At 43.9% G+C, this 10042-nt stretch overlaps 1 pseudogene; it reads right to left on the reverse strand.

Moving 5' to 3' along the window:
- Nucleotides 1-2843: 2843 nt before the first annotated feature.
- Nucleotides 2844-6921, reverse strand: LOC138893104 (uncharacterized; annotated as a pseudogene).
- Between the last annotated feature and the right edge of the window lie 3121 nt (nt 6922-10042).

Below are 10042 nucleotides of genomic sequence, written 5' to 3' on the forward strand. Positions count from 1 at the left end.
AAGAAAAATATAACCAGGGGTTGGCGCCCTGTATTACTTAAAAGGAAATGTAACCAAAGGTTGATGCCCTATATTACTAGGAAAAAGAATGTTGAATCCCCTTGGTGAAAAAGTTCTAACTGGGTTAAACTATGAAAAAACAAGACTGGACAAAGAATACTTCTACCCGGATTAAACCAAATTATGCAAACATGGACGAAGAGTACTTCTAACCAGAACTATGAACTGGATCCCCCTAGGCGAAAAGGTTCTACCTGGGTTAAGCTACAAAAAAAACTAATCCTGGGCGAATAGTATTTCTACCCGGAAACTATGAGATGGATCCCCTAGGCGAAAAGGTTCTACCTGGGTTAAACTACATAAAACAACCTGAGCGAAGAGTACTTCTACTCGGAACTATGAGCTGGATCCCCCTAGGCAAAAAGGTTCTACCTGGGTTAAGCTACCTAAATAACCTGAGCGAAGAGTACTTCTACCCAGAACTACAAGCTGGATCTCCCTAGGCGAAAAGGTTCTACCTGGGTTAAGCTACCTAAACCAATCCTGGGCGAATAGTATTTCTACCCGGAAACTAGGAGTTGGATCTCCCTAGGCGAAAAGGTTCTACCTGGGCTAAGCTACAAAAAAACTAATCCTGGGCGAATAGTATTTCTACCCGGAAACTATGAGATGGATCCCCTAGGCGAAAAGGTTCTACCTGGGTTAAACTACATAAAACAACCTGAGCGAAGAGTACTTCTACTCGGAACTATGAGCTGGATCCCCCTAGGCAAAAAAAAGGTTCTACCTGGGTTAAGCTACCTAAATAACCTGAGCGAAGAGTACTTCTACCCGGGACTACAAGCTGGATCCCCCTAGGTGAAAAGGTTCTACCTGGGTTAAGCTACCTAAACCAATCCTGGGCGAATAGTATTTCTACCCGGAAACTAGGAGTTGGATCTCCCTAGGCGAAAAGGTTCTACCTGGGCTAAGCTACAAAAAAACTAATCCTGGGCGAATAGTATTTCTACCCGGAAACTATGAGATGGATCCCCTAGGCGAAAAGGTTCTACCTGGGTTAAACTACATAAAACAACCTGAGCGAAGAGTACTTCTACTCGGAACTATGAGCTGGATCCCCCTAGGCAAAAAAAAGGTTCTACCTGGGTTAAGCTACCTAAATAACCTGAGCGAAGAGTACTTCTACCCGGAACTACAAGCTGGATCCCCCTAGGCGAAAAGGTTCTACCTGGGTTAAGCTACGAAAATAACCTGGGCGAAAAGTGCTTCTACCCGGAACTATGAGCTGAATCCCCCTAGGCGAAAAGGTTCTTCCTGGGTTAAGCTACGAAAATGAGAGGTATGAACAATAGTTACGCATGCTAAAAATAAAGTAAAAATGGAGATTTTGAGGAAACTTACTTTTGGCGACATTCGTCCTTTAGAAATCACCATTCTTCACTGTTTTGTTCATGCTGCAAACAAAGAAAAAAATCTGTGAGTTTTTAAAGTGGTGGTCGGTTTGTGGCCTTGATTCCCTTAGTAGTTTGAATTCACCCCTCCGCTGTCGAAGAACTGATTTTGTCAATGTGATACCGAGGTTCCCGAATACTCTGTATCGCTTTCTAGATACATTGTCTTTCTGACGTTTCCCCTGGTTGTTTCATACTCGGATGTCCATGGTACCGCTCATCCTTATCCCTAAGTCAAGGCAGTTTTCCTTTAAAATCAAACTTAGTTGTCTTCCACCTAGAACCAATGTTTGTGTGCAATGCTTATCAACTTTTCCCATGAAGCAAGTCTTGCTTAAGCGACCTTTTCAGTTTCTTTGAGACACTTTGTCCGCCTTATCAAAAGAGATCACATATGGATTCCTGCCTTCATCAATGCCGTGTATGCTCCAAATTATGCTTGGTATTACGGGGAAACTGTAGCCATTTTTGCAGCCATTTTTGCTTTTGCGTTGGATGCAAGATTAGACCGGAAGGGAATCTAGAAAAAAAATTATGGAAAAGAATAGAAGAGTAATTGGAAATGAAAAAGGAATTGTGTCTAAATAAAAGGTGTCCCTTTCAGGGAAAGAAATAAGGAGACTTATCTGGAGATATGTGCCGACTTCAATGAATCATGACATGCATTTTGGATTGGACGCCTGATCTGTCTGAGCTGTCTAATTCACAAAATACATCGTAAACACTCATCTTGCAACTGTCTTAGTTGTGCTCATGTCGGAGCATAGAAGACCCTCATTCGGCTAGTAGCGCCCTTTGCGGGTTTTCACTAACTCACCTCTCTCATTTCTCTAATCACTAGCGCCTTACAGTGCCCATACGGGTTTTCACCGATAAGACTCTCTCATTTCTTCTTCTTCTTATTCTTTTTTTTTTTTTTTCACTAAGATACGACCCGCGGGAAGGTTGGCTGATGCCCCTGACATGGGGACTTCAAGTATTCTCAAAGATTGATCAGAAGTTCTTAACAGAAAAATGTGAAAGGAACCTTGAACTGAATTACAACCTTTGGAACTGTTTCTACAGGAAAAACCGTAAGATAAAAATAAACTTCTGCCCCAGTTTTGGAGTATTGGGAATATGGATTTTTGTTGCAATGGGACCGAACCCAGGGTAAGGCTGCCTACGTATCCTTTCGGAATCAGGTCGGACGTAGTTCAATGAAACAGATTTTTTTTTTTTTTTTTTTTTGGCAATTACACATGTTCCAAAAGGTGGAAAACAAGAAAGAAGAAAAATACAGCTTAAAAGGGGTAACAAAAGGGTGACATTTTCTTGGAATAGTGAGCAATGGTAGCCTTCGTCATCTCGATCTAAGAAAATCGTGCGTGAAAGTTGCACATTGGGTATATATCAGACATAATATCTTTTGACTGCATCTGCATTAACAGTCATGTATGGTACTCGTCCTTCTTCATCTACCAAGTGCAAGGCCCCTTTTGGTAACACTTTCTTGATGATGTAGGGTCCTTTCCAGTTTGGGGCGAACTTTCCTTTAGCTTCTACTTGGTGTGGAAGAACACGTTTCAAAACGAGTTGGCCTACCTCGAAGTGCCTTGGACGCACTTTCTTGTTGTAAGCGCGTGCCATTCTTTGCTGGTATAACTGGCCAAAGCACACTGCTGCTAACCGTTTTTCATCAATCAACATTAATTGTTCTAATCGAGTCTTTACCCATTCTGCATCTTCAATCTCCGACTCCACAATGATCCGAAGAGAGGGAATTTTGACTTCAGCCGGTATTACAGCTTCTGTTCCATATACCAACAGGTAAGGAGTTGCACCAACCGATGTGCGAGCAGTCGTGCGGTATCCCAAAAGAGCAAAAGGCAACTTTTCATGCCATTGTCTCGAGCCTTGGACCATTTTCCTAAGAATCTTCTTGATGTTCTTGTTCGCCGCTTCAACGGCTCCATTGGCTTTTGGCCGGTAAGGGGTAGAATGGCGATGCGTAATTTTAAATTGCTCGCATACTTCCTTCATCAAATGACTATTGAGATTGGCTGCATTGTCAGTGATAATGGTATTTGGGATACCAAAGCGGCAGATGATGTTGGAATGAACAAAGTCTAACACTGCTTTCTTGGTGACTGCTTTGAAAGTGACAGCCTCCACCCACTTTGTGAAGTAATCAATTGCAACCAAAATGAATCTATGCCCATTTGAAGCCTTTGGCTCAATTGGCCCAATAACATCCATTCCCCAGGCAACGAAAGGCCAAGGAGAGGACATGGGATGCAACTCTGAAGGAGGCGAGTGAATCAGGTCACCATGAATCTGGCATTGGTGACATTTGCGAACAAAACTGAAGCAATCTCGCTCCATTGTGAGCCAATAATACCCTGCCCGCAGAATCTTCTTCGCCAAAACATATCCATTCATGTGAGGTCCGCATACCCCCGAATGTACTTCACTCATGATCCGCTCAGCTTCTGTTGTATCTACGCATCTCAACAAGTTCAAATCTGGGGTCCTTTTGTACAAAACTTCCCCACTCAGGAAGAAACCGCTGGCGAGCCTCCTTATAGTTCTTTTTTTGATCTCCCTTAGCGTGCTCTGGGTATTCTCTCATTTTCAGGAATCGTTTTATGTCATGATACCATGGTTCACCATCTGGTTCTGTCTCAATTGTATTGCAGTAACCGTGTTGATTCCGAACTTGAATTTCTAGTGGATCGATATGGGTGTTTCCCGGATAAGGGAGCATCGAGGCTAAAGTAGCCAAAGCATCTGCTAGCTCGTTGTGAAACCTGGGAATGTACTTGAACTCGATGGATTTGAATGTTTTGCTCAAATCTTGTACACATTGTCTGTATGGAATAAGCTTGATGTCTCGAGTCTCCCATTCACCTTGGGCTTGCCGGATAAGCAAGTCAGAATCTCCCATAACCAATAGTTCATGCACATCCAGATCGAGGGCCATTTTCAAACCCATGATACATGCTTCGTATTCTGCCGTATTATTGGTACAGAAGAACCGAAGTCGGGCTGTTGCAGGGTAATACTGTCCAATAGGTAAGATGAGGATTGCCCCTATCCCAACTCCTTTGATATTGACAGCTCCATCAAAATACATTTTCCATAGAGGATTGTCATCTGGAACTACTTCCTCTATTGAGTTGACCTCTTCGTCTGGGAAGTATGTGGTAAGTGGCTTGTACTCGTCATCAACTGGATTCTCCGCCATATGATCGGCCAAAGCCTGTGCTTTCATCGCAGTGCGAGTGACATAGACGATGTCGAACTCAGTAAGCAGGATTTGCCATTTTGCGAGCCTGCCGGTTGGCATTGGCTTTTGGAAAATATACTTCAGAGGATCCATTCTGGATATGAGGTAAGTAGTATAGGCCAAAAGATAATGTCTCAACTTCTGAGCGACCCAAGTCAAAGCACAACATGTCCTTTCTAAAAGGGTGTACTTAACCTCATAATTTGTGAACTTCTTGCTCAAATAATATATTGCTTGTTCCTTTTTGCATGTCGCATCATGTTGCCCCAGAACGCATCCAAAAGAATTATCCATCACTGATAGATACAAAAACAAAGGCCTACCAGGTTCAGGTGGGACCAGTACAGGGGTTTTGATAGATAATCTTTGATCCTGTCAAAAGCATTTTGGCAATCGTCTGTCCACTTGATTGCAGCATCCTTTTTCAGCAACTTAAAGATGGGCTCGCACGTGGTTGTGAGCTGAGCAATGAACCTACTGATGTAGTTCAACCTTCCGAGCAAACTCATGACCTCCTTTTTGTTCTTCGGGGGTGGCAGATCTCGAATGGACTTTATCTTAGATGGATCCAATTCGATGCCTCTTCGACTGACTATAAAACCGAGGAGTTTCCCAGATGGAACCCCAAACGCACATTTGGCTGGATTGAGCTTAAGGTCATACCTTCGAAGCCGTTCGAAGAACTTTTTCAAATCATTCACGTGGTCAGTCTGGGTCTTTGATTTTATGATGACATCATCGACATATACTTCAATCTCTTTGTGCATCATGTCGTGAAAAATGGTGGTCATGGCCCTCATGTACGTTGCCCCTGCATTCTTTAAACCGAATGGCATGACCCTGTAACAATAGGTGCCCCATGGAGTGGTGAAAGCAGTCTTTTCTGCATCACCCTCATCCATTAGAATCTGGTGGTACCCAGCATAGCAATCCACGAACGATTGTATCTCATGCTTTGCGCAATTATCTACAAGAATATGGATGTTCGGCAAAGGAAAATTATCCTTCGGACTTGCTTTGTTCAGATCTCGGTAGTCAACACAGACTCTAGTCTTTCCATCTTTCTTTGGCACAGGCACAACATTTGCCACCCAGGTGGTGTATCGTACGGCTCTGACAACATTGGCGCTCAATTGCTTCATTATTTCCTCTTTGATTTTATCACTCATGTCCGTTTTAAATTTACGCTGCTTCTGTTGGACTGGTGGAAAATCATGATACGTAGGAAGCTTATGAACAACTAAATCGGCGCTTAGACCGGGCATATCATCGTAAGACCATGCAAACACATCTCTATACTCAAATAAAAGTTGAATCAAGGCATCTCTGGTTTTTTGTTCAGTGTGGATGCTTATCTTTGTTTCTCTGACTTCTTCATGACCTCCGATATTAATTGGCTCAGTTTCATTGAGGTTGGGCCTAGGCTTGTTTTCAAATTGTTCCAACTCTCTTTTTAATTCATCAAAAACCTTATCTTCATCATATTCGACCTCTTGATGCATTATTTCGAAATTAGACAGCCTTTTGAGATCTGGGCGTGAATTCCGCATGCATGTCATGTTATTAAAGCCGGCATTAACAAAACTGAAATGGAAATAAAATGGCAGGAATTAGGAAAAGGAAAATTTACAAAGTTTAACACAAAACTGAACTGCATTTCATTGAATTTGAAAAGATAAGAGGGTTAACGTCAAAATAAAACAATCATACTAAGATATTCGGATTACAACCCTGAAAGTAACCCAAAGTACAAAAGAAAGAAGCTGCAAAAGTCAACTACCAAAACTCCTTCCTTGTGGGGAGAGGAGTTATTTCCCAGTTATTGAGCATGGTTTCTGGGCCAATTAGTTGCATATCGGCATGACTAGTGCCTTCACCCGCCTGGATCATGTTCACTTCAGAAAACATCTGCCTGAGGTCATGGCAAATTTCATCAATGTTTGCTTGCGCCTCGGAATTTTGACCATATTTGAATCGTGGCTTGACAAAAGTGTAGAAAATGTGAGGGATAGGTTGCTGCAGGACCCACCCTTGCTTCTTGCAGTGCTTGGCTTTGTCTTTGTCTGCTTGTGTTGGCCTGAAGCCTAAACCAAAAGTACCCCTGTTACTGAACGGAGAAATGGGTTCTGAAATTCCTTGCAATGATGCCCCCAAACCTTTCCCTGACTCATAACCTTGTCTCATCATAAGTGCATCCACCATTACAGATGTGGCAGAGAGACGCGGATGTAGAATGGGTTTTCCTTCCTCAACATGGTCCACAACAACCACTTCGAAAGCCTGATAGACAATGGACTCGCATCCTTCCTTGGCCTCAATACATGGGATTAACGGGTCTTTATAAATGGATGACTCGTCTTCTCCGTGAACAATAATTTCTTGGCTGTTGTGCTCGAATTTGAGCATCTGATGCAAAGTGGATGGCACAACTCGGGCTGTATGGATCCATGGCCTTCCAAGAAGAAAGTTATAAGAAGTTTTCATGTCCAATACTTGGAAGACAATTTCAAAATCGACAGGCCCAATCGTCATGGTCAGGTCGATCTCCCCAATGGTATCCCTCGCTGAGCCATCAAAAGCCCGGATGAGAACATTGCTGGGTCGGATCCTGTTTGTATTGATCTTCATTCTTTACAAGGTAGAAAGAGGGCATACGTCTACACTCGAGCCTCCATCAACCATGACTCGCTTCACATAATGCCCATCGCATTTGACAGTCAAGTGCAAAGCCCTATTGTGACCGACTCCCTCCTCAGAAAGTTCATCATCAGTAAAGGAAATTCTGTTCACCTCAAAAAATCTATTGGCCATCTTCTCTAATTGATTCACAGTGGTATTCTCTGAGACATGTGCCTCGTTCAGGATTTTGATTAGTACACGGGCATGCTCTCCTGAGTGTATAAGCAGAGATAACAGAGAGATTTGGGCAGGAGTCTTTCTCAGCTGGTCAATGATTGAGTAATCGTGAACTTTCATCTTTTTCAGAAACTCCTCCGCCTCTTCTTCAGTGACCGGTTTCTTTATTGGCATTTGGCCTTCTCTGATTTGCTTAGCCTTTCTCAACTCTTCCGGAGAGTAACACCTTCCTAATCGAGTCAAACCTCCAATTTCCCCCACTTCTTCTATGATTTCCTTACCTTTGTAGGTTACTACAGTTTTGTTGTAGTTCCAAGGGATGGTTTTCGTATTTGTTATACGGGGTTGTGTGGCAGGCTTGATTATGATCGGCTCTATTATACCCATCGTACCGCCCTGATTCTCCTTTGTGATGGGGTGACCTCCAAGGACGTATAACTTTGGGCTTTGAGCATTGGAGCGAACCTCCAACCTCGAGATTGTTGGAACATATAAAATTTCCCCCTCTGAGCTCTTGGCACCTTTCACAATCAACGGTGCATCTAGGCTTGGATTTACTTCCAGTTTGGTTCCCTCTTGAATCGTTACCACTGTCATTTCTGCTCGACCAACCGGCCCGTATTCATGATCTCGGCCAATCATTCCTACAAAATGAACATCATTGTGTACTGGTAACGGGTTATTGGTCACATTAGGAGGGTCCTCATCATTCGTGACTACAATCAATTTTTCAACAATGAGTCTTTCTACGGCTCTTTTCAGGGTCCAACAATCATCAGTGCTATGCCCCGGAGCACCTGAATGATATTCACATCTAGCGTTTGCTTGAAATCCATGTGAATCGGGATGCATATGGTGGGGAGCGATGGGTCTGATCACTCATATCTGCTTCAACTTTTGGAACAGACTAGAGTATGATTCCGCCAATGGAGTAAATTTTTCCACTGACCTCTGCTCTCGACCATAATCGTGCCTAGGACGAGTGTTGTAGGGTGCCCGGAAATTTTGCTGCTGAGGTCGGGGTAATCTTGGAGCTGGTGCCCGTACCTGTTGATTAGGAGGATGAGCATATGATTGAGCATTGAACACTGTATATTGTGGCGGTCCCAAAGAGTACTGAGGAATTGGCGGGGGATAGTAATGTTGAGGGTAGCTGGATTTCCCCTGCTGAGCTTGCACATAAGGGTATGATGCCCCTCTTTGAACTTCCCTGGATCCCGAAGTCATCATGGACCCTTCATCTCTTTTCTTTCTATTTGCCAAACTTCCCGACCCATTTTGGATAGCCTGGGTGGTGGCTTTGAGAGCAGCTTGACTTACAATTTTGCCAGTCTTGAGGCCATTTTCGACCATTTCTCCTATTTTGATCGCTTCTGCAAAAGGTCTACCCATTGCGGACATCATGTTCTGAAAGTAATCAGGCTCTTGGGCCTCCAAAAAAACAGTGATCAACTCGTGGTTATCCATGGGTGGCTTAACTCTAGCTGCTTGCTCCCTCCACTTGATTGCATACTCCCTAAAGCTTTCAGTCGGCTTTTTCTTCATATTGGATAGAGAATTGCGATCCGGCGCAATATCTATGTTGTATTGAAATTGTTTGACGAAGGCTTGGGCCATGTCGTCCCAGACATGCCAGTGAGAGATATCTTGGTCAATGAACCATTCAGAGGCTACCCCCACCAGACTTTCTCCAAAATAAGCCATCAGCAATTCTTCTTTTCCACCTGCACCCCTCAGCTGGTTGCAGTACCTTTTCAAATGGGCGATAGGGTCGCCGTGTCCATCATATTTCTCGAATTTTGGGGTCTTGAACCCTAGTGGCAGATGGATGTGAGGGAACATGCATAAATCACTGAACGAAACACTTTTGTGACCCCCTAGTCCTTGTATGCTCTTTATATTCTGTTCAAGACTTTTCATTTTCCTGGCCATCTCATCCGACTCAACTGTCTTGGCAGACTTTTCATTTTCCACTGGTGACTCGTATTGAGGAGTCTGATTATATGGAGCCGAGACCCCGAAAGCCATGTTCGGAGAGTAGTATTGGCCATCATAAGCATGAGATGGTGGCTCGTTAATTGGCCTTGTCACAGGATGTGGAGGCGGGATTGTGTATGCCGGTGCGCCAGACATGACTAGAGGAGTGTTCCTGACCGGTGCGACTGGAGGTCGCACATTAGAGGTACCGGGAGCAACGTGGAGGCTGTAGTTTGGCACATACCCTGGTGGTAGGATGTGGTCGCTCGTTGCATGGGGCGGTGGTTGAGTAACCATGGGTACGGTGGAAGTTCCCTCTGAGGGACCACGGGGTGGAGGCTGACCAGACACCCAAGCTTGATACACATCAGACAATTGTTGTCTCAATTTTCTTATTTCCTCTGACTCTGGTTCAACCGATTGACCCTGCGGATCGTCACTGATCAACTCGATCTCATCATCGTTGGCCATTACTACCGCTCCCTTAGAT

The sequence above is a fragment of the Nicotiana tomentosiformis genome, chromosome 5, assembly GCF_000390325.3.
Source record: "Nicotiana tomentosiformis chromosome 5, ASM39032v3, whole genome shotgun sequence".
NCBI lineage: Eukaryota > Viridiplantae > Streptophyta > Magnoliopsida > Solanales > Solanaceae > Nicotiana > Nicotiana tomentosiformis.